Source organism: Procambarus clarkii, chromosome 62 (assembly GCF_040958095.1).
Source record: "Procambarus clarkii isolate CNS0578487 chromosome 62, FALCON_Pclarkii_2.0, whole genome shotgun sequence".
Lineage (NCBI taxonomy): Eukaryota > Metazoa > Arthropoda > Malacostraca > Decapoda > Cambaridae > Procambarus > Procambarus clarkii.
In genome coordinates this window covers 26,406,838-26,430,283 of record NC_091211.1, presented here as the reverse complement: position 1 = coordinate 26,430,283, position 23,446 = coordinate 26,406,838, and the positions used below count along the sequence as shown (strand labels likewise).

Below are 23,446 nucleotides of genomic sequence, written 5' to 3'. Positions count from 1 at the left end.
GCAGAAAAGGTCGAGGTTCAGTTTGAAATTTGATGTATACGTTGGCGGGGTCGCCAATATTTATTGTCAGTAGTCGGCGAGAAGAGGACGGAGGCGGGGTGTGGACACGCTGTCTCCGGGGTGGGCGGCCTTGTCACCGCCCACACTCACGCCCAACCCTTCGTCGGGCTCTACCCTCTTTATGCTGGGGGGGAGCTCAACACCGCCCACATTGTGAGGCTCATCCCCGTCCATACTAGGGGGGCTCAACAACGCCCACACTGGGGGTTGAGCCCTCTCCCTCACCTGGCAGGCGGCCGCCGCCCACTGTGAGGAAATATTACATGTATGCACGCGTACTTTAAGGCATATAATCGTTCAGATAAACATGTGTTTGGGATATAATCTCCCAGATGGGATCTGGGAGGTGTGAGTACATTACTCTCGTCTCGGGCCACGCCCTCACCACCACAACACCCTCACCACAACACACTCACCACAACACTCACCACAACACTCTCACCACCACAACAACACCCTCACCACCACAACACACTCACCACCACAACTTGGTTAGGCTTGGTTAATGCCTCATTACTTGGACACGTTAGACGCCCACACGACGCGTCACGCCCACAACACAGCCACACATGTGGCGTCTACAGTCACATGTGGCGCCCACATATGATGAGAGGGACAGGTCAGCACCAAGAGAAAAGGACGGCCGACACTTGACAACTTCAGTAGTAAGAGGCGGGGAGCAGGCTCGTGTTACACACACACACACACACACACACACACACACACACACACACACACACACACACACAGCGAGAGGTACACAAGTGGTACTACACAGGACTCATGACTGAGGCCGCACTGTTCCTGGCATATATAAATGACCTAAGAGGAAATAAGATCATTTATATCCACATGAACGGACCAACTCAAGCTCCTCGGGGGAATACGAAACGAAAATGACTGTTGGAGGCTGCAAGAAGCCGGGAGTCATCAAACCCATCAACCACTTACGAAACCTGTACATCTTTTCCTCGATCATGGCGGCTTTGCTTACATTAATTAAACAGTTTACGAGTTTTGACACTTCACATCCCAAGGTTATTATTGTTATGAAGAACCTCGTAGTGCTTCGGGGCTCATCAGCTGTTTTATGTAAACAAAGCCACATTTGTTGAAAGATGTACAGTTTTCGTAAGTGAATGTGTAAATGATTGATGAATCCTGGCCAAAGTTGGCAAGATGGTTACTTGAAGTCATCCCTGATAAATGCAAAGTAATGAGGTCGTAGGGACAAAAATGGAGGCAGCTTTCGTAAATAGAGAAAAATAAGAGCCTGTAGCACAGTAGTCTACGTCCTTGGCTCACAACCGGGAGAGAAAAAGGAATCCTTTCCCGGGCATGACAGAGACGATTGGGCACGTTTTCTTTCATCATTTGACTATTAACCAAGCACAGAATAGGTATTCAGGATTAGGCAACTGTTAGGGGTTGCATCCTGGGGCTTATTAATAGTTGGTCTAGGGGGGATAAGCCTAAGTGCACACTTCCTGTCTCCGAAGAAATATATTAAGAAAACAACGGTCTTCTAAACAGTATATATATGCAACATACGTAAGACCAACCCTCGAGTATACAGGTAAACATGCAGTTAGTTCACTTGGAGACTGAGAGTGGCTCCAAGCACTTGTAAGTGTCGGTACAGCGAGGGACTGGCTTCACGCATGGCGGCTCTCCATCCCCGATGCTCCATGGCGTTTGGGCGGGAGATATGCATAATAATTTACACTTGGAAGATATTAAAGGGACTGACTGGAAAGGGATATTAAAGGTGTACGGAGAAATAACACCACATGAGACCAGCAGGCATGGCAGGATGTGCAGAATACCCCAGTTAAAAAGCAGAGGTACAACAGGTACTCTAAGAGAGAACTCTATCAACAGCAGAGACCCGAGACTGTTCAACACTTGGTACACATTAAAGGTATAACTGGCTAACCTCTCATGGTGTTCAAGAGAAAACTCGTTAAGCACCTCCTGATGATATCTGATTAACCAGACTGTGATTCACGCGTCAGCAGCCGCGTCCAGCAGTCTGGGTGACCGAACAACCAACCAGGAGGCCTGGTCGGAGACCGGACCTCGGGGATGTTGATCCTCGGAACCACCACTAGGTAATTATTCCCTACCTTTGCCCTCATCTTTCCTGATCATTCTATTCAGCAGATATGCACGTACAGAGGGCAGGAAACCGACAGGAGAGGGAGGGCGGGGTTGTCTCTGAACCTGTCGTTAGTGAGGCGGTGGGCAGCGTGTGGGGCACATGCTCCCTCCCTCCACGGTACTCCCCTCACCCCCTACCTCAGTGCTGCTCCCCACCTCCCCGACCCCTTACCCTCATCTTCCCCACCACACACCCTCACCTCTCCTCCCACCAGCGCCAGCCTTATGTCCATACCTAGTTAAACACAAGACAAAGTTAAAGATACGGGCTCACCGTAGCCCGTGCTACATGGAACTTGTTCCGAGTAGTTGAATCTATAACAACAACAACGTTTGAGAAGATTCAGAGGTGTGCCACCAGACTAATCCCAGAGCTGAGAGGTATGAGCTATGAGGCACTAAACCTCACGTCCCTGGAAGACAGAAGGGTTATGGGAGACAAGATCACGACCTACAAAATTCTCAGAGGAATTGACAGGGTGGACAAACACAAACTATTTAACATGGGGTGGAACACGGACAAGAGGACACAGGTGGAAACTGAGTACCCAAATGAGCCACAAACACATCAGAAAGAATGGTTTTCAGTGTCAGAGTAGTTGACAGAAGGAATACATTAAGCAGTGATGTGGTGGAGGCTGACTCCATACACAGCTTCAAATATAGATATGATAGAGCCCAGTAGGCTCAGGAACCTGTACACCAGTTGATTGACAGTTGAGAGGCGGGACCAAAGAGCCAGAGCTCAACCCCTGCAAGCACAACCAGGTGGAATATTACCTCACAAACACCCCTCACAAGCGCCTCATCAACACAACAAAATCTGAGCTGTAGTTGACAACTTTTGGAGCGTCATTGGGGGTCAAATAAGTGTGCCTTACGCAGTATTGATTGTTTCTGCGGCAGATAAGGCCAGACTCCTGGGTGGAGTGGGGGGGGGGCTATAACACTGGGTGACCCTGCCCTTGTTGTAGGTGGGTGACCACTGAGGGCTGATGTAGGTGGCTGACCACTGAGAAGTGATGAATCGATTGATTTCGTGTTCAAAAATTAATTTATTGTTGTATATTCCTGTCTAATAATATATATTCTAGTTTGTATGTATGTATGATGTCCTGTATATGTGCGTGAGTCCTTTCCATTGTATGTATTTCTGTCTTCTTCACTATGTTGGTGTATATATCATTATTTGTATTATTAATTAAAGTATCATTAATTGTATTTCTCTCAAATGTACTTTATGTGAATGCATTTGTGTGTATAATTAAATTGGGAGCATGGTCATGAGTGTGTGTGTGTGTGTGTGTACTCACCTATTTGTACTCACCTATTTGTGCTTGCAGGATCGAGCATTGACTCTTGGGACTCAGGAGCTAGCGCTTGACCCCTGTAGATAGAGTGTGTGTGTGTGTGTGTGTGTGTGTGTGTGTGTGTGTGTGTGTGTGTGTGTGTGTGTGTGTGTGTGTGTGTGTGTGCAGGTTGAGTGTGCGTGTCCCCCAACCATAGAGAGCACAGGAAATGCCTGCTTCTACTACACACATTGTCGGCAGGAACGATGGCTGCCCCAACACCCAGCCGTGAGTCACTTTATTGTTTCCCCCCCCCACACCCCCCCCCACCACCACCACGCATGACCCCACTCCCTACCCTTCCCTCCCTACAACTCTCAAATCCCCGCCCTGCTTCCCCACAACCACTACCCCGCTTACTTCCTCAATCCCTCAAAACTTGCCTCCCCACCCACCCCCCACACCTGCCTCCCCGCCCACACACCTGGGTCCCACACCTGGATCACCCACACCTGAAGGATCGGGTGTTACTGTATTAGGCACGTGACAGATGGTAAGACGGGACTCAGGAGCTAGCGCTTGACCCCTGTAGATAGATTTAGGTAAACACACATACACACACTCACATAGAGGCGATGGTAGTTGAGTGGACAGCGCGTGGGATTCGTTATCCTGTGGCTCGGGTTCGATTCCCGATGCAGGCGAGAAACAAAAATGGGTAGAGTTTATTTCACCCTCATGCTCATGTTCACCTAGCAGTAAATAGGTAGCTGGGAATTAGACAGCTGTTACGGGCTGCTTCCTGAGTGTTTGTAAACAAAAAATGAGTTACTAGTAGTAGTAGAAATTAGTAACAGTTGCTTGATTCACAGTGGAGGAAACATTTGAATGAAACCAATGCTAAAGGGAGAGAAGGCATGAGTAAAGCCACAGGCAGTAAGAGGAAAAACATTAAAGAGTCGAACCATTGATATAAATGACAAGAAGTAGGTGGAGGAAGAACCAGAAAACCAGGAAACCCACCACACTTGTCTCTGACAACGTCGCCAGCTGCCACAAATCATTCTCCTCAATGTTTACATCCCACGCCCCCCCCCTCCCCCCCACACACCACAATGGTTCCTCTTCCTCGCTAACATTACCAACATCAACCATTCATGCCCCCCCTATTACATCTATCAGCCCCTCAACCTGTGCCTCTTCCTTGCATTACATCCAGACCTTCCCTCATTCCTCTAACATACACACAACTCTCAGCTCTAATGCCTCTTGTCAACACTGCCTCTAGATCAACCACCTTGTTATTCTCTCCTTGTTCCATCTACTTCCCCAGCAACCGCAGCCAATTACATCACATCAGCAGTTTAGACACGCATTACAGTTTTCATTTATTTGTAGTCTCTTGAACAGGACTGAACCAGACGTCAGCATTGTGGGGTCAGCACTGTGGGGTCAGTACTGAGGGGTCAGCACTGAGGGGTCAGCACTGTGAGGTCAGCACTGTGGGGTCAGCACTGTGGGGTCAGCACTGAGGGGTCAGCACTGTGAGGTCAGCACTGTGGGGTCAGCACTGTGGGGTCAGAACTGAAGGACCCCCTCGTGCTGTGTAATGTGCATACATAATTTGCATGCGGTAGTGTGATTAATTAATTAAGAGGCGTGTCTTAGGTGACATGTTGTATGCAACTTTAGCCTCTTGAGTATGCAGATGACCCTTGAGTAACTTGGTAGCAAAATGTATGCATAATTAACAGGCTTTGCGAGGCATTAGTCTTACCTGAATATCTTTCCGCATGCATTAAACTCCTATTTTCATATTACACATTAGAAATTAATAATTTATAGATAATAGCTAATAGGTTATGTGCAAATATATGTATATAGGATATATATATATATATATGTATATGTATATAGGCCCCAAGTAAATTTAGAGGAATTACGAGTGTAGAGAGTTAGTATTGAAATGGATTGAGGTTGACAAGTTTGCATGTTGAGTTTGTATCAATTCAAGTTATCTGTCGATTAGTTGAGTTGCTTAAGATGTAAATATCTTACTATTGGTGGGTCGTGGAATATCAATTCTGAGTATTACTATATCATTGAGAATTAGTTGGTCCTATATCCTGATATAGGACCAACTATATCAGGATATAGTTGATTCTCCTATATCCTGATTAGGCTATTTATTTGCAATTACAAAAAGTGTGGCAGGGAGTTGAGTTTTAAAAGATAGATACATCGGAGAACTCTGTTAAGATGAAAGGCATAAGACTTTTCAACACTTTCCCTACACACACAAGGGGACATAAATGGCTGACTTTTTTTTTGCAGTGTTAAAAAAAGAAGCTGATAAACACCTTCAAAGGATTCCTGATCAAGCAGGCTGTGACGCATACATCAGGCTGCAAGCAGCTGCGTTGAACAGCCTGGTTAATCAGAGCACTAACCAGCAGGCCTGGGCAGAGATCGGGCCTTTCCAACTTGCAAGCACTGATCTAGGTATGGAAAGCACTGATCTAGGTATGGAAAGCACTGATCTAGGTATGGAAGCACTGATCTAGGTATGGAAAGCACTGATCTAGATATGGAAAGCACTGATCTAGGTATGGAAAGCACTGATCTAGGTATGGAAAGCACTGATCTAGGAATGGAAAGCACTGATCTAGGTATGGAAGCACTGATCTAGGTATGGAAAGCACTGATCTAGATATGGAAAGCACTGATCTAGATATGGAAAGCACTGATCTATCTAAAGTAGATAATATAAATATGGCTCCTATTGATTTGATTAACAGTGTATCAGGTGTGAATATTTAGCTAATATATTGAGAAATACTTTGAGTTGCCACTGTTTTTCATCCATTTTAAAGGCTTATTATTTATTGGTGAAGAGTGGTGTTAGTAAGTTTATGTAGTAATGTGCCAGTGATTCTCTAGCCCACTCCTTCCTGCAAGGTGGAGCTGGAGACTTTATTGACAACTTTGCTGATACTCAGTAAGGCACAAAGCTGGTTGTTGTTTAAGATTCAGCTACTCGGGACAAAAAGTTGCTAGTAGCACGGGCTATGGTGAGCCCGTAACTTACCTGGCACAGGAGCGGGGCAAGTAGCACTGACTATGGTGAGCCCGTAGTGGACTTACCTGGCACAGGAGCGAGGCAAGTAGCACGGGCTATGGCGAGCCCGTAGTGGACTTACCTGCCACAGGAGCGGGGCAAGTAGCACGGGCTATGGTGAGCCCGTAGTGGACTTACCTGGGACAGGAGCGGAGCAAGTAGCACGGGCTATAGTGAGCCCGTAGTGAACTTACCTGACACAGGAGCGGGGCAAGTAGCACGGGCTATAGTGAGCCCGCAGTGAAATGACCTGACACAGGAGCAGGGCAAGTAGCACGGACTATGGTGATCCCGCAATAGACTTACCTGGCACAGGAGCGGGGCTGTGGTGTAAGGGGAAGCGAGTGAGTGTTTATGAAGCATGTATTGATGGGTGTAGGAGCGGGGAGTGTGCGGTGGGCCGTGTTGTTGTGGGGGCCTGGCACTGTGCACTTAAAGTTACCTTGTGCACCCACGGAGCTCTTGCTCCCTCCTCCGCCGTCTCTCTCTCTCTCACTAGTGCTCTAATTTATCACATACTCATTTATCGCTTCACTCATACACGAGTACTCTCTCTAAGTCTTCCATTTACTCATTTATGAGTCTTCTATGCTCATAAAACCCCAAGGGGCAGGGGGGGGGGGGTGTTTAGCACTTCATTGATTAAGTCATTATTTTTTTATATTATTTTATATTGGTCATTCTGTGTGTATGTGATCACATTCCCGTGTGGCTGTTGCTGTGAGCGGTGCGGCAAGCATTATATGTGCGTACTTCCCTTAATGTGGTACTTTTAACACCCCCCCACAGTCTAGTCGATCAACACATCCTGTCAATACTGACCGTGGAACACAGTGTGGTCAATACTGACCGTGGAACACTGTGTGGTCAATACTGACCGTGGAACACTGTGTGGTCAATACTGACCGTGGAACACAGTGTGGTCAATACTGACCGTGGAACACTGTGTGGTCAATACTGACCGTGGAACACTGTGTGGTCAATACTGACCGTGGAACACAGTGTGTTCAATACTGACCGTGGAACACTGTGTGGTCAATACTGACCGTTGCGTTTGCCCCACGAGGTGTTGACCGGAACACAAGAGGATATTACCTGTAGATATGAACCATTAGACAAGGAATATATAATAGATATACATTTGATATGTTTACATTTAGGAAAGACTGAGGTAAACTGGCGGAGTTTACCTTGTTGTTGATTTATGGAACACATTACTGGGTAGCACGATGGACGCGCGGTATGCATGGGTTGTTTCAAGCGCAGGTTAGACATATATATATATATATCAATGAGTTTGGGTGAACATAAATAGGAGCTACTTCACATGGGTCAATAGAGACCTGCAGTTTCCTTGATTGGTATGCTGTTGTTAATATATGTATATAGTACAATCTATCCTCCACACACGGAAGTGCTTGAGCTAAACGAACTAGAGGCAAGCAACAACCTAGTGGACCAAACTCTCACAAGTCAAGCCTGGCCTCGGGCTGGGTTTGGGGAGTAGAAGAACTCCCAGAACCCCATCAACCAGGTATCAACCAGGTATCAACTAGAGGGTTCAGTTCCTGAACCGATTATGTGCCTGTGTAATCCTTTACACCACCGCCCACGGGATGGGTATGGGGTGCATAATAAAGAAAGAAATTGAATTGCTGGGCCAAGTTATTGTCAGGGCAGTGAGGGAAAGTGTTCCAGTCGCTGGTAGTGTTGTACAGGCCACAGGTAGGCCTCCTGCTGGGCCATCTCTCGCGGTAACCCTCATCCACACCTCTCCTCTCATCCTGTAGAGGCAGCAGGCGGCCACCAGCAGGCAGCAGGCAGCAGCAGGCAGCAGCAGGAGGGGGTAGATGCAGCACGCGGCCACCAGCGGGCAGCAGGCAGCAGCAGGAGGGGGTAGAGGCAGCACGCGGCCACCAGCAGGCAGCAGGCGGCCACCAGCAGGCAGCAGCAGGAGGGGGTAGAGGCAGCACGCGGCCACCAGCGGGCAGCAGGCAGCAGCAGGAGGGGGTAGAGGCAGCACGCGGCCACCAGCGGGCAGCAGGCAGCAGGAGGGAGTAGAGGCAGCACGCGGCCACCAGCAGGCAGCAGGCAGCAGGAGGGAGTAGAGGCAGCACGCGGCCACCAGCGGGCAGCAGGCAGCAGGAGGGGGTAGAGGCAGCACGCGGCCACCAGCAGGCAGCAGGCGGGAGTAGAGGCAGCACGCGGCCACCAGCGGGCAGCAGGCAGCAGGAGGGGGTAGAGGCAGCACGCGGCCACCAGCAGGCAGCAGGCGGGAGTAGAGGCAGCACGCGGCCACCAGCGGGCAGCAGGCAGCAGGAGGGAGTAGAGGCAGCACGCGGCCACCAGCAGGCAGCAGGCGGGAGTAGAGGCAGCACGCGGCCACCAGCAGGCAGCAGCAGCAGGCAGCATGAGGGAGTAGAGGCAGCACGCGGCCACCAGCAGGCAGCAGGAGGGAGTAGAGGCAGCAGGCAGCAGCAGGAGGGGGTAGAGGGGAATGCCAGGACGCGGACAACTCACCCCGACCTTCACCTGACCGAGTTCACTGCTCCACCACCAGGTTCCTCCGTGTCCCGCCTCTCTCGCCTCCCCGTGTCCTGGTCTGGAAAGTCTCGACCCTCCATGTCCGGACCATCCGTGTCTCGACCATACAAGCCCCGAGGCTCCGTGTCGTGCTCCGGGGGGCACAAACAGTACAGGCGGACACCTGGAACACATGGAGGTACTGGCCTATGCATCAAGCTACTGAATTTTTGAAAAAAACATTTATAATGTATTCAATAAAGAAGATGGTACGTCACCAAGGCTGGGAATGTTGTCTCGTACCTTATACCCACACCCTACGATCCTACACTACATCTACACCTTCACCCTACGATCCTACACTACATCTACACCTTCACCCTACGATCCTACACTACATCTACACCTTCACCCTACGCCCCAACACTACACCTACACCCTACGCCCCAACCCTACACCTACACCCTGCGCCCCAACACTACACCTACACCCTACGCCCCAACACTACACCTACACCCTACGCCCCAACACTACACCTACACCTACACCCTACGCCCCAACACTACACCTACACCCCAACACTACACCTACACCTACACCCCACGCCCCAACACTACACCAACACCCTTCGCCCCAACACTACACCTACACCCCAACACTACACCTACACCTACACCCCACGCCCCAACACTACACCTACACCTACACCCTACGCCCCAACACTACACCTACACCCTACGCCCCAACACTACACCTACACCCTACGCCCCAACACTACACCTACACCCTACGCCCCAACACTACACCTACACCTACACCCTACGCCCCAACACTACACCTACACCCTACGCCCCAACACTACACCTACACCCCAACACTACACCTACACCCCACGCCCCAACACTACACCTACACCCTACGCCCCAACACTACACCTACACCCTACGCCCCAACACTACACCTACACCCTGCAACACAGCAACAATTATCATCCCCCACAATGCTCAACACAGTAACAATTATCATCCCCCACAATGCTCAACACAGCAACAATTATCATCCCCCACAATGCTCAACACAGCAACAATTATCATCCCCCACAATGCTCAACACAGTAACAATTATCATCCCCCACAATGCTCAACACAGCAACAATTATCATCCCCCACAATGCTCAACACAGTAACAATTATCATCCCCCACAATGCTCAACACAGTAACAATTATCATCCCCCACAATGCTCAACACAGTAACAATTATCATCCCCCACAATGCTCAACACAGCAACAATTATCATCCCCCACAATGCTCAACACAGTAACAATTATCATCCCCCACAATGCTCAACACAGCAACAATTATCATCCCCCACAATGCTCAACACAGTAACAATTATCATCCCCCACAATGCTCAACACAGTAACAATTATCATCCCCCACAATGCTCAACACAGTAACAATTATCATCCCCCACAATGCTCAACACAGCAACAATTATCATCCCCCACAATGCTCAACACAGCAACAATTATCATCCCCCACAATGCTCAACACAGTAACAATTATCATCCCCCACAATGCTCAACACAGCAACAATTATCATCCCCCACAATGCTCAACACAGCAACAATTATCATCCCCCACAATGCTCAACACAGCAACAATTATCATCCCCCCACAATGCTCAACACAGCAACAATTATCATCCCCCACAATGCTCAACACAGCAACAATTATCATCCCCCACAATGCTCAACACAGCAACAATTATCATCCCCCACAATGCTCAACACAGCAACAATTATCATCCCCCACAATGCTCAACACAGTAACAATTATCATCCCCCACAATGCTCAACACAGCAACAATTATCATCCCCCACAATGCTCAACACAGCAACAATTATCATCCCCCACAATGCTCAACACAGTAACAATTATCATCCCCCACAATGCTCAACACAGCAACAATTATCATCCCCCACAATGCTCAACACAGTAACAATTATCATCACCCACAATGCTCAACACAGCAACAATTATCATCCCCCACAATGCTCAACACAGTAACAATTATCATCCCCCACAATGCTCAACACAGCAACAATTATCATCCCCCACAATGCTCAACACAGTAACAATTATCATCCCCCACAATGCTCAACACAGCAACAATTATCATCCCCCACAATGCTCAACACAGTAACAATTATCATCCCCCACAATGCTCAACACAGCAACAATTATCATCCCCCACAATGATCAACACAGCAACAATTATCATCCCCCACAATGCTCAACACAGCAACAATTATCATCCCCCACAATGCTCAACACAGCAACAATTATCATCCCCCACAATGCTCAACACAGCAACAATCGCCGCCCGCGACGAGCAAGACTTAAACTGAAATGTCCTGAGAATGGCGTTGGAATTTCAGGAGTCGGTGTAGCTATTCTCTGGCCGGTACACGTGTGATTAATCCAATCATGTCCGGCCTCTTCCGGCCCGCACATGCATCAACGTGAACCCTGGCTTTGTTCTCTCTGCCCGTCCACCCGCCGGGTAGTTCCGCGGGTTGTGGTCGTCCACCCGCCGGGTAGTTCCGCGGGTTGTGGCCGTCCACGCACCGGGTTGTTCCGCGGGTTGTGGTCGTCCACCCGCCGGGTAGTCCCGCGGGTTGTGGCCGTCCACCCGCCGGGTAGTCCCGCGGGTTGTGACCGTCCACCCGCCGGGTAGTCCCGCGGGTTGTGACCGTCCACCCGCCGGGTAGTCCCGCGGGTTGTGGTCGTCCACCCGCCGGGTAGTCCCGCGGGTTGTGACCGTCCACGCACCGGGTAGTCCCGCGGGTTATGGTCGTCCACCCGCCGGGTCCTGGTGCTGGGTGTCAGCTGCTCCACGGCTGCTCACTCGGACATGGACGGATCGTGTACCACTCGTGTTTGCCAGCACTTAACTTAATCTTTAATAGTGCAGTTGATCGAATTTATAATGGGTGGTTTATCGCTTTGTTCCGCCACTAGGCTAAGTGGAGCACTTTGTAGTGAGTGCTCTCAGGACGAGTGTATATCACTTGCTGAACGGTATGAGAAGCGTATCGACCACTGTGAGGAGTGCGTAGCACTTTCTGACCACTGTGAAGAGTACGCTAACACCTCAATAGTCTCCTTGTAACTCTTTTGTTTTTCTGTTCCGGTAGCCATTTTGTAGCATTCCTTTGCACCTTTTTCCCAGTTTATTGTTGTGCTTCTTGAGATATGGGCACCATGCAAGTGCTGCATATTCCAATTTTGGTCTCACTAAAGTCATGAACAGTTTTTTTTATTATTATTTCACCATTCGTGTAATTAAAAGCGTTTCTGAAGTCCCCGTGGCGTACTGGTAAGACACTCTCCTGGCGTTTCGCGAGCGCTTTGGGCTCGGTTCGTATCCTGACCGGGGAGATCAGGGCGCTAATCCTGAACTATAGACTCTGTTTACCCAATAGTAAAATGTGTACCTGGTTGTTAAACGATTTGGCGGGTCGTATTCTCGGGAACATTAGGATTAAGGACTTGCCCGAAACGCTACGCGTACTAGTGGCTCTACAAGAATGTAAGAACTCTTATATAAATAAATAAATAAATAAATAAATAAATAAATAAATAAAAATGTTGGAAGTACTTGTGTAAAGGAGGAAGTGTAGATGTTTATCTCTCAGAATGTTTGGTAATATGTTTATTGTTTGTGATGTGTGTCTATGTATGTATTAACACGATGTACTGAACGGGGTGAGAATAGCTTGAGCTACCTCATCCCTTTGTGTGTATTTTACCTCAATATACTTATTTCAATTTCAGTGTTGAAAAGCGAGGCATATGCTACTCGCACAATGTTATTTATGTGTTCCTCTGGTGACAGTCTACTATCCTAAACCACTCCTAGATCTCTTTCTTTGTCACAGTTCTTTAAACCCTTTCCAAATAATTTGTAGATTACATGAGGCCTATTTTCTCTTATTCAACAGTCGACTACGTCTCTTATCTTCCCTAGTACCTTAGCATCATCAGCAAACATGTTCATTTACACTTAAAACTGAGAGTGTGTGGGTGCCAGGGGCGGTAGAGAGGCACTCTCTGGTCCTGGTGAATGATGGTGCCACACTTGCGGGTTCCGAGGGCCACAAGACGTGTGTGGCAACCAATCAAAATGCAACATTGCGTCCATTGAGTGTGTAATCAACCAATAAGGTGCGGGAGTTTGAGCCCAGACTAGTGCACAGGATACAAGCCAACCGTCTTGGTACATAAAGATGTCGTAGGATTGTGTTAAGTGGCACTTAAGTATACAATTGTGGGTGTTGTGGGCCACGAGGTCATGCAGCCCGCTCCATGAGGTGGAGTGGGGGTAGGGGAGGGGGTTGATGGATAGGGAGGTGGATCAGAGGGGAGAGGATAGTGGGTAGGGGACAGAGAGCTGGGCATAGTAGATCAAGGGCAGGAGCGCAGAGAGGCATCTGATTTGGTTGGCATTCGCACCTGTCCTCAGTGTTCAACAATGGTCACCTTGTGACCAGTCAACCCTGTTCTCTCCAGCGTTCCCAACGTCAATAAATCGTCGTACTACGGTGCCTTATCCTACGATACCAGAGGATATCGTAGGATATCCTACGTGATATTTTCACGAAGAGAAAACTGGGCACCGTCTCTTGCACGAGCCGCTGTCATTGTCCTCAACGACAGAGTTTGGCCAGAGGTGTGGGAGGCAGTGTATCTTATATTTCGGTTGAGGTTAAAGGCTGAGAGAGAGGTTATTGTTTAGTGGCCCGACCGCTGTACTCACCTAGTTGTTATTGCTGGGGTTGAACTGTCGCTCTTTGGTCCCGCCTCTCAACTGTCTATGTGTCAATGACAAGCATAGTATTTCATGCTTGTTGTGAATTTGTTCCAATGTTGTTGTAAACACTTTGTGGCAGCCGGGCTCCCGTATACTTGTGGATACTCAAGGGATCTCTGGCGCGAACTTTTATACGGACTCTAATGAACACTCTAGTACACTAAGGAGAACTAGTGAAGAATAACGCGGACTGGATAGAACTGTCGTACGTTGTTATTTGAGAGACTGTAGCGTGTGCTTTGTGCTATTTGAGAGACTGTAGCGTGTGCTTTGTGCTATTTGAGAGACTGTAGCGTGTGCTTTGTGTAATACCTGGAGCTAGTCTCCGACCTTCACCTCAACCCTCTAGCCATATGGCCAATATAATTAGCCATGCTCTCTGCATCCCCGGGTATGTGTAGGTCGCCTCTTGTGTGGTGTGTGCCCTGCACACACACACACACACACATCTGGGAGAACTGTGATGCTGTCTCTTGGGAGAACTCAGGCGCACTGCTTGCCCACTCTCGCTGCACACACCTGCTACAACCAACACTACTGCTGCCTTGTAAGCCACACTATACAAGTTATAAATCATTCATCAAGTGACATAAGTTTGGCACACATGTAAGTGTTTACACCAGTGTGGGAGCAACAATGGAAGCTTGGTGAGCGACTATCAAGTTCTGATAATCTCTCACAGACACTCTCCAGCATCCTGCACCCTCAGCCACCTCTCACTTGAGGCAACAAACACCCGTGTTTACTCTATAATGCTCGCCCGGGTTACCCTCAATGTCCGCCGCCTCCCCCTCACCTTCCGCGACGAAGAAGATGAAGATTAAGCCACCCAAAAGGTGGCACGGGCGTGAATAGCCCGTAAGTGGTGGCCCTTTTGAGCCATTACCAGTATCAAGAGCTCATACTGGAGATCTGTGGAGGTGCGACTGCACCCTGTGTGACTGGAGATGTCTCCCGTGCCTTCCGGGACGGTCACATACTCCATTATATATAGCAGGGGTAGCCACCAGAGGCACGCTAGCCTCGTCTAGGGGCAGGTCAGTGTGGCAAGGTTCCGTAGTATGATTCTATGTTATTCTTCTCTCTCTCTTATTTCCCTCTCCTCCACCTCCTCCTTTTATTAGAATTAGGGATAATGGCATTCAAAACATTAATGGAGAAATGGCACGGGTTAACAGCTGTCTTATCACAGGCAGAGATCACTGCTATTGTTATGGCATTAAGATAGGAACACAAGAGGAACACTGCTTTAAGAGTCACACCGCAAAACCTTTGAAAAAACCGTGAGAAAACAGCTTGACACTCGCTGAATCAAGAGAGCTACGAACATGATAACTATCAAGAGAGTGATGTGGCGCCTGTGGATTACCCTCACTCTGGACTCTTGAGGATATGAGCGAGCAGATGTGTCGGCGGCTGAGAGCGTCGCAGATGACACTGGAGACATGTAGTGTAGATGTACACTCACAAGACCCTTCTACAAGTGAACGGTACCTCCAGGCAACAGCATCAGGACAAGGTATGTGGGAACAACAGGATAGAAGAACAAGTGAGGTACAAAACCCGTTTAAGTCTACACTCTCAGCCATTATAGGTGAAAAGGTAGTGGTTAAGAGAGTGTTTATGATAGCTACACCCCGTCTTGGATATAAAGACTATATCCATATCGTCTTGGATATAAAGATCACTTAGATTCTGGATGGAAACTTGCGGGCTTTTTCATGGACATTTTCAAGAGGAAACTAGATGTATTCCTCCAAGGAGTGCCGGACCAACCGGGCTGTGGTGGGTATGTGGGCCTGCGGGCCGCTGCAAGCAACAGCCTGGTGGACCAAACTCTCACAAGTCAAGCCTGGCCTCGGGCCGGGCTTGGGGAGTAGAAGAACTCCCAGAACACGATCAACCAGGTATCAACCAGGTATCATGCCCGTGGCACCGCTTGGGTAGCTGAATCTTCATCAATTAATCAATCTAGATGGAAACATCAGCAGAGCAGATGACGTGGAGAGCAGTAATGAGGACTTGCATCTGAACCGTCAAATGAGACTGCCCGCCTACCAGACATTGCAAAAATGTACAATATACTTAATTCCACATTGTTTTCATTAGGAGATAATTATATATAGCATGTATATGCCTTTCTAAAAAGGATTGGTCCAATTTGCACCTGAAAGATAACGTGAGGTTGGTGATTTACAGTCTCCGTGGTGTAGTGGTAAGACACTCGCCTGGCGTTCCGCGAGCGCTATGTCATGGGTTCGTATCCTGGCCGGGGAGGATTTACTCGGCGCAATTCCTTAACTGTAGCCTCTGTTTAACGCAACAGTAAAATGTGTACTTGGATGATAAAACGATTCTTGGCGGCAGGGGATCGTATTCCAGGGACCTGCCCGAAACGCTACGCGTACTAGTGGCTGTACAAGAATGTAACAACTCTTGTATATATCTCAAAAAAAAAAAAAATGTTGATCTCCGAGGTGCTATAGTGCAGACACTACGAGGAATGTGATACGGGAGTTGTGTGTATGTATGTGCTAGTGTGTTTTATTAGTGAACAAATCCACAAGAGCCGTGACGAGGATTCGAACCTACGTCCGAGAGGATCCCAGACGCTGCCTCGTCACGGCCCTTGTGGATTTCTTCATTTGATGCATCATTTGATGCTCAGTTTCTTGGTTGTGTGTGTGTGTGTGTGTGTGTGTGTGTGTGTGTGTGTGTGTGTGTGTGTGTGTGTGTGTGTGTGTGTGTGTGTCAATGAGTGGGCGCGTGAAGGCAGGAGTGAAATGAGAGAGGGAGGAAGATGGCGGCGTCTTTGTTCCCGGGGTGCCAGCGCCACCTCCATAGTCTCCTCCTTACCTCAACAGCACCCCATGGGCGGCGAGTACCATCCCTGAGGTGTAGGGTGTAGCGTGGGTGTCGCCGCCACCCCACCCACCCCCGTACCAGGTGGACTCCACCTTGTTCTGGTTTGCTGCACCTCAGAGGTACGAGCAACATTGTTAGTGTCTTGTCTCTTGATTAGTTTATTAGTGTTGATGTTGGTCACTACAAGAGGGTTTGGGCGTATGTGGCAGTGTTGGGTGTACTCCTGAGGGCAGGTGTGGAATGCCGTCCGTGTGTGTGTGTGTGTGTGTGTGTGTGTGTGTGTGTGTGTGTGTGTGTGTGTGTGTGTGTGTGTGTGTGTGTGTGTGTGTGTGTGTGTGTGTGTGTGTGTGTGTGTGTGTGTGCAACACAACCACATCCCCCAAACTTTGCTCTTCATCTTCCATAATGCTTAGTCCCTAACCATGTTTGTTATTTCTTATTGTTACGCTCCGCGCCGTGGGGGCTTTATCCTTTATTTCAAGTGGCCTTCTGTACACTTATCTTTAGTTGACAATAAAGGTGTTGAACGTGGCAGAGAGAAGCGAAGGTCAGAGCCACACGTGGGAGGGTCGTAGTGGTGATGACAGGCTTGGCCTCCCCTCACACCATCAACACCACCGGATGTAATTACTATTTTTTTTAGCTGCACTCACAGACTAACATTGACTCTTGCAGAAGGCTAATTTTTTGTCACCAGGGTGTTTGGTCACAGCGCCTGGCTTTATTTACATTTGAACATATTGGCTTACGTATTTGACATAGTATAGGGTTAAGGACGGTGTGAGGGTTGAGGTATAGACGGAGGAAGGTGAAAGGTGTGTTCATGGCGGGTCCTGGCTGGTGGACGCGCCCCGGGCCCGCGCCCTCAGCAAGGTCACACTCCTGGATTACTCTCTTCACCACCCACACTCTCCTCTCTCTCCCCACCACTCACCACCACACTGCCCGCTTACTATAGACACGGAGGCTCTTCTCACAGGAGCTCCATATGCACATTAACCCACGTAGATGTGGAGTAAGCAATGAGAGCAACATGGAGATCATCGGGGCTGTGAGGGACACGTCTGCCTGTCGCAGACTTAACCACACAAACTGTCACCAGAGAAGTCTCACCATGACAGACTAGGAGACGGACACAGGTAAAACTGAAGATACAGGTAAAGAAATCAAGCGGTGGCGTGGCTTCGGCTGGTACATACACACACACACACACACACACACACACACACACACACACATGGCGGGATAATGCTCTCATCAAGGACACCAAGCACCCATAAACATACATCGGTCTGCTAACTGGTCTACACACCACAGAAAACCACGAGGGCGTCGAATCCAAGACGGCCAGAGTTTATCAAGCATTTATGTGTTAACCATGACGCCACGACATGAGACCAGGAGGCATGGCAGGATGTGCACAATACCCCCGTTGAAGATCAGAGGTGCAACAGGTACGCTGTTGCATCAACATCAGAGGCCCGAGACTGTTCAACACACTTCCACTACACATAAGGGACATAACTGGCCGACCCCTCACAGTGTTCAAGAGCGAACTGGATAAACACTTCCAAAGGATACCTGATCAACCAGACTGTGACTTATACATCAGGCTGCGAGCAGCCGCGTCCAACTACCTGGTTGACCAATCCAGCAACCAGGAGGCTTGATCGACGACCGGGCCGCTGGGACGTTGAGCCCCGAAATCATCGCAAACTAACCACAAGGTATGATTGAGGAAAGATAACCAGGTTTCGCAAGTGGCCATTAAGTGCTCGAGGAACCCTTTTCCCAGCGAGTTTAAGTGAGCCAAAAATGCAGATATCGACGACTACTCAGCAAGCCAAGGCGGGAACAGGTCAAGGGGCCAGATTCACGAAAGCACTTACGAACCTGTACATATTTTCTCAATCTTTGGCAGCTTAGTTTCCAATTATTAAACAGTTAATGAGCTCCGAAGCACCAGGAGGCTGTTTATAACAATAACAACAGGTGATTGGCAAGTTTTCATGCTTGTAAACTGTTTAATAAATGTAAACAAAGCCGCCAAAGATTGAGGAAAGATGTACACGTTCGTAAGTGCTTGCGTAAGTGCTTTCGTGAATCTGGCCCCAAGGTCTTTGCCTCCTCAATAAAGAAGCTGCGTGAACCTGAATCAAATCACACTTCCCGGATACCGTGGACGAGGAAAATGATTTAATTCCAGCCAAGTTTTGGAGGGAGTGGGAGGAGGTGCAGCCTTGCCGGCCGACAGTCATGGCCGCAGTCAAGTTCACTGGTGGACACCTGCTCGCGCACGCTCCTCCACGCGCGCTGCCATGCTGCTTGAAAACACTGCTGGGGCCAGATTCACAAAGCACTTACGCAAGCACTTACGAACGTGTACATCTTTCCTCAATCTTTGACGGCTTTGGTTACATCTATTAAACAGTTTACAAGCATGAAAACTTGCCAATCAACTGTTGTTATTGTTATAAACAGCCTCGTGGTGCTTCGGAGCTCATTAACTGTTTAATAATTGTAAACAAAGCCGCCAAAGATTGAGAAAAGATGTACAGGTTCGTAAGGGCTTGCGTAAGTGCTTTCGTGAATCTGGCCCCAGGTCTTCACTTTCTTACCTTCACTTTGTGTCCCCCAGGTGTTGTGTGTCCCAGGTGTTGAAGGTGTTGTATTCTCCTGGTGTTACAGGTGTTGTATTCAGTAGCCCCGTCCCTGGCTCTGATGTCACACGATAAATCATATAATTCAAGCACTAACAAATAATTAATTTGTTTTCAGGTATGAGGGGGATGCCAAGCGGAGACTGTCATGTCATGTCATGTGCAGGTGAAGACTGTGACGTCACTTGCAAGTAGAGACTGTGACGTCACTTGCAAGTGCAGACCGTGACGTCATTTCCAGGTGAAGACTGTGTGACGTCACATGCAAGTGGAGACCGTGACGTCACTCAGAGAGGAGAATGTGACGTCACGACATGAACCAGGTATTACTACTTGTTCCTCCCCGGTATTATTTTGGATTACAGGAAATGTGTATGATTGTTCTTGTTTATTTACCTGCCACTACTTACCTAACACTACTTACCTGTCAGTGTCGATGGGGTAGCAAGGTCAAGCTTTATACTTAATGCTTGAATTCTATGTCGAATCTGGCTTTACGGTTGTGGATGGAGGTGGCTTCTACAACTTCTTCTTCTTCCAGTGCATGCCTCCCCTGGTACCCTGTAGAGGGGGTCAATAAGTATTTCATACAAAGTTTGTTCGAGTTATTGACCTTTTCGGCTTGTATTTATGTCCTATTGTCCTTGTGTTCTCTCAATTTAAAGGAGAATGTTGCTGTTGATCTTATCTATTCCTCTGAGTATCTTGTATGTGGTGATCATATTCTCTCTCTGTTCCTTTTGTCCTCAACGGTTGTGAAGGGATAAAGAACCAAGCCATTACGACTATATACCACTGGGAAGGGGCCAGGATAAGGATTTTGGGATGGGACGGAGGGGAAGGAATGGTGTCCCAACCATCTGGATGATCGGGGATTGAACGCCGACCTGCATGAAGGTCTCGTAGTTTAACTCTCTCAGCCCTGGCACCAATCGTCTTGCAGACATTTGTTCTTTGACAATTCTGGTTTTAAGATTCATAAGTTGTGGATTCCATGCCGGTGCTGCGTACTCGTCTAACAGTCTTCCTAAGTGATATGTCGTGACTGATTCTCAATTAGTATTGATTATGGTAAAGTCAAAGAAATATATTAATTAATCATTAGCTTTGTATCATTACGAGGACAGAAGAAAATGTATATATGCTGGTTAGCACTGTAAATGTGTGGCCACGTCTGTGGTAGAAAATAATACAAAATAAATAGATAAGCCATTTAATTCATTTTTAATTATCTTTCAGTCTGATAAGATGTTGGATCCATTTCTTGACTGATGAAAGAGTATCTTGAGGTTATTTTGAGATGATTTCGGGGCTTAGCGTCCCCGCGGCCCGGTCCTCGACCAGGTCTCCTTTTTGTTACAGGTTTATAAAGAGCATTCTGAAGATTACTTACTAAAGATTCATACTTGATTATCAGGAAGTGAAGTGGTTGACGCCCTTGTTGTTTAGGGAGAGGGGGTGGGGGGGGGCGTACTGGTGAGGGGGCACCCCATTGGGGCCAGGGGCAGGGCCAGAGGCAGGGCCAGGGCCAGGGCCAGGGCCAGGGGCAGGGGCAGGGCCACCAGTTATACACACGTTCTCCCTAAATACTGTAGCGCGGGACAGTCTCGTCTCACCCTAGAGACCACTGTCTCCACGCGGTCACTCGCTACCTGTAGGCTCACACAGGTGGGTGTGGGGGGGGGGGCAAGGTTGTGGGGGGGAGGCAAGGTTGTGGGGGGGAGGCAAGGTTGTGGTATAGGTAGAGTCCAATTACATTGTACAGTATTTACCTTAATTTACCTGAGGACCAATATCTCTCTAGTAGCCTCGACGAAGATAGGACCTTCTCAAAATCACAAGGAAAAACTAATTTTTTTTTAATGATTTTATCGAACTAGATTATGAAATTAACCTGAGTTTTGACATTTACGGCTTCGGCGGGTAGGCGGTTCCATGATTTTATCGAACTACATCATGAAATTAACCTGTGTTTTGACATTTACAGCTTCGGCGGGTAGGTGGTTCCATGGGTTTATAACCCTGTGGGTGAAAAAGCATCTCCTGTTTTCTGTTCTTCACTGTGGCTTGATGAGCTTGAAGCTGTTGCTCCTTGTTTGTGTTACATGTGAGTGGTTAAAGTTACCCGAAGGGGGTTTAAGGTGATAAATCACCTTAATGGGATTTATCTGTCCATTATTATTAATAATAAAGGAGATAGCAGAAGCCAACTCCATCCACAGGGTCAAACGTTGAACTGAAACTCCTGGGTGGTGGGCGCTGGGGGTCGGTGGTTGTGGCACCACTAGGTCAGCACACACACTACCTCACCCGGGAAGAAGATCAATACTGCATTATCCTTCACGGTCAGTCTTTATGGTACAGTCTTAATGGTGCAGTCTTAATGGTGCAGTCTTCACGGTCAGTCTTAATGGTGCAGTCTTCACGGTCAGACTTAATAGTGCAGTCTTAATGGTGCAGTCTTCACGGTCAGTCTTAATGGTACGCAGTGCCACAGCCACACCAGGAGGAAAATAACAGTGAAAGACCAGGTGATGAAACTGAGAAGGGGACAGGATAGATACACAGAAAATGACAACGAAATGTGTGAAGAATTCAACAAGAGATTCCCGGAGGTCTTCACGATAGAGCAAGGAGAAATCCCTAAACTACAAGATGGGTGGCGATGAACCAAGCAGTCTTGGAAGATTTTGAAATTACCAGAGATGAGGTTAGGAGGTATGTGCTTGATCTAGAAGTGACTAAGGCTGTTAGACTTGATAGAATCTCACCGTGGATGCTAAAGGAAGGTGCACAACCACTTAGCATGTCACTTTCTATGGTGTATAACAAGTCACTGGAAATAGGAGACCTACCAGAAAGTGGGAAGACAGCTTACAGTCCCAGTCTACAAAAAGGGTGCAACCCGTTCTCGCACTTTCTTATAGTCAATATTGGCTTATTTAATAAGTGCATATGTGACATAGTAAATGATTGTGAATATTTTAGTTTACCTTGAAAAGCTTCATAGAAAACACCGACCTCACCTAACCTTCTTAGTATGTTAAGATAAGCATCTTATTGCTTCATATTTACAATTATTACTTAACCTATCAACGGTATAGGTTAAGTAATGACTGTAATTATCACCAAGGGTGATAGGCAGGCCCTAAACTATATGTCTGTGTCCTTAACTTGCATACCATGCAAGGTGACGAAGATCGTTAGGAAAATGCTTGTAGCACATCTGGAGAGATGGGACTTTGTAACGCACCACCAGCATGTGCTCAGGGATGGCAAATTGGGCCTCACAGATTTAATAGAAGTCTATGACCAAGCAACAAGCATTAAGCAAAAAAGAGAAGGGTGGGCAGACTGCATTTTCATGGACTGTCAGAAAGGTTTTGATAAAGTCCCTCATAAGAGAGTGTTACATAAGTTGGAGAAACATGCTGAGTAGCTGGTAAGGTGCTCCAGTGGATAAGGGAATACATAAACAACAGGAAGCGGAGAGTTAATGTGAGGGGTGAGACCTCAGAATGGCGTGATGTCACCAGACGAGTCCCACAGGGCTCTCTACTCGGACTTCTCTTGTTTCTGATATACGTAAATGATCTTCCAGAAGGTATAGTCTCATTCCTCTGTGTTTGCTGATGATGAATTATGTGAAGAATTACGACAGAGGACAACAAGAGGGTACAAGATAACCTGGATAAACTGAGGAATGGTCCAACAAATGGTTACTAGAGTTTAACTCGAGCAAGTGTAAAGAGATGAAGCTAGGTGTAGGGAGCAGGAGGCCAAACACAATGTACCAGTTGGGAGAGAAAATACTTCAGGAGTCAGGACGAGAGAAAGATCTGGGGGTTGATAGCACACCAGACCTGTCCCCTAAAGCCCACATCAAAAGGATAA

General features: G+C 48.0%; 1 protein-coding gene across 2 annotated transcripts in view; it reads left to right on the top strand.

The window, feature by feature from the left end:
* cic (Putative transcription factor capicua) overlaps nt 1-23,446 on the top strand; it is an 89,425-nt gene that overhangs the window by 21,772 nt on the left and 44,207 nt on the right. The window contains exon 2 of one of the 2 annotated variants that reach the window (XM_045755819.2): nt 19,671-19,875. The exons of the other annotated variant lie outside the window; for it this stretch is intronic. The gene's annotated coding sequence lies outside the window, so the exon portion shown is untranslated. The remainder of the gene's footprint in view (nt 1-19,670; nt 19,876-23,446) is intronic. 2 annotated transcript variants of the gene reach the window in all.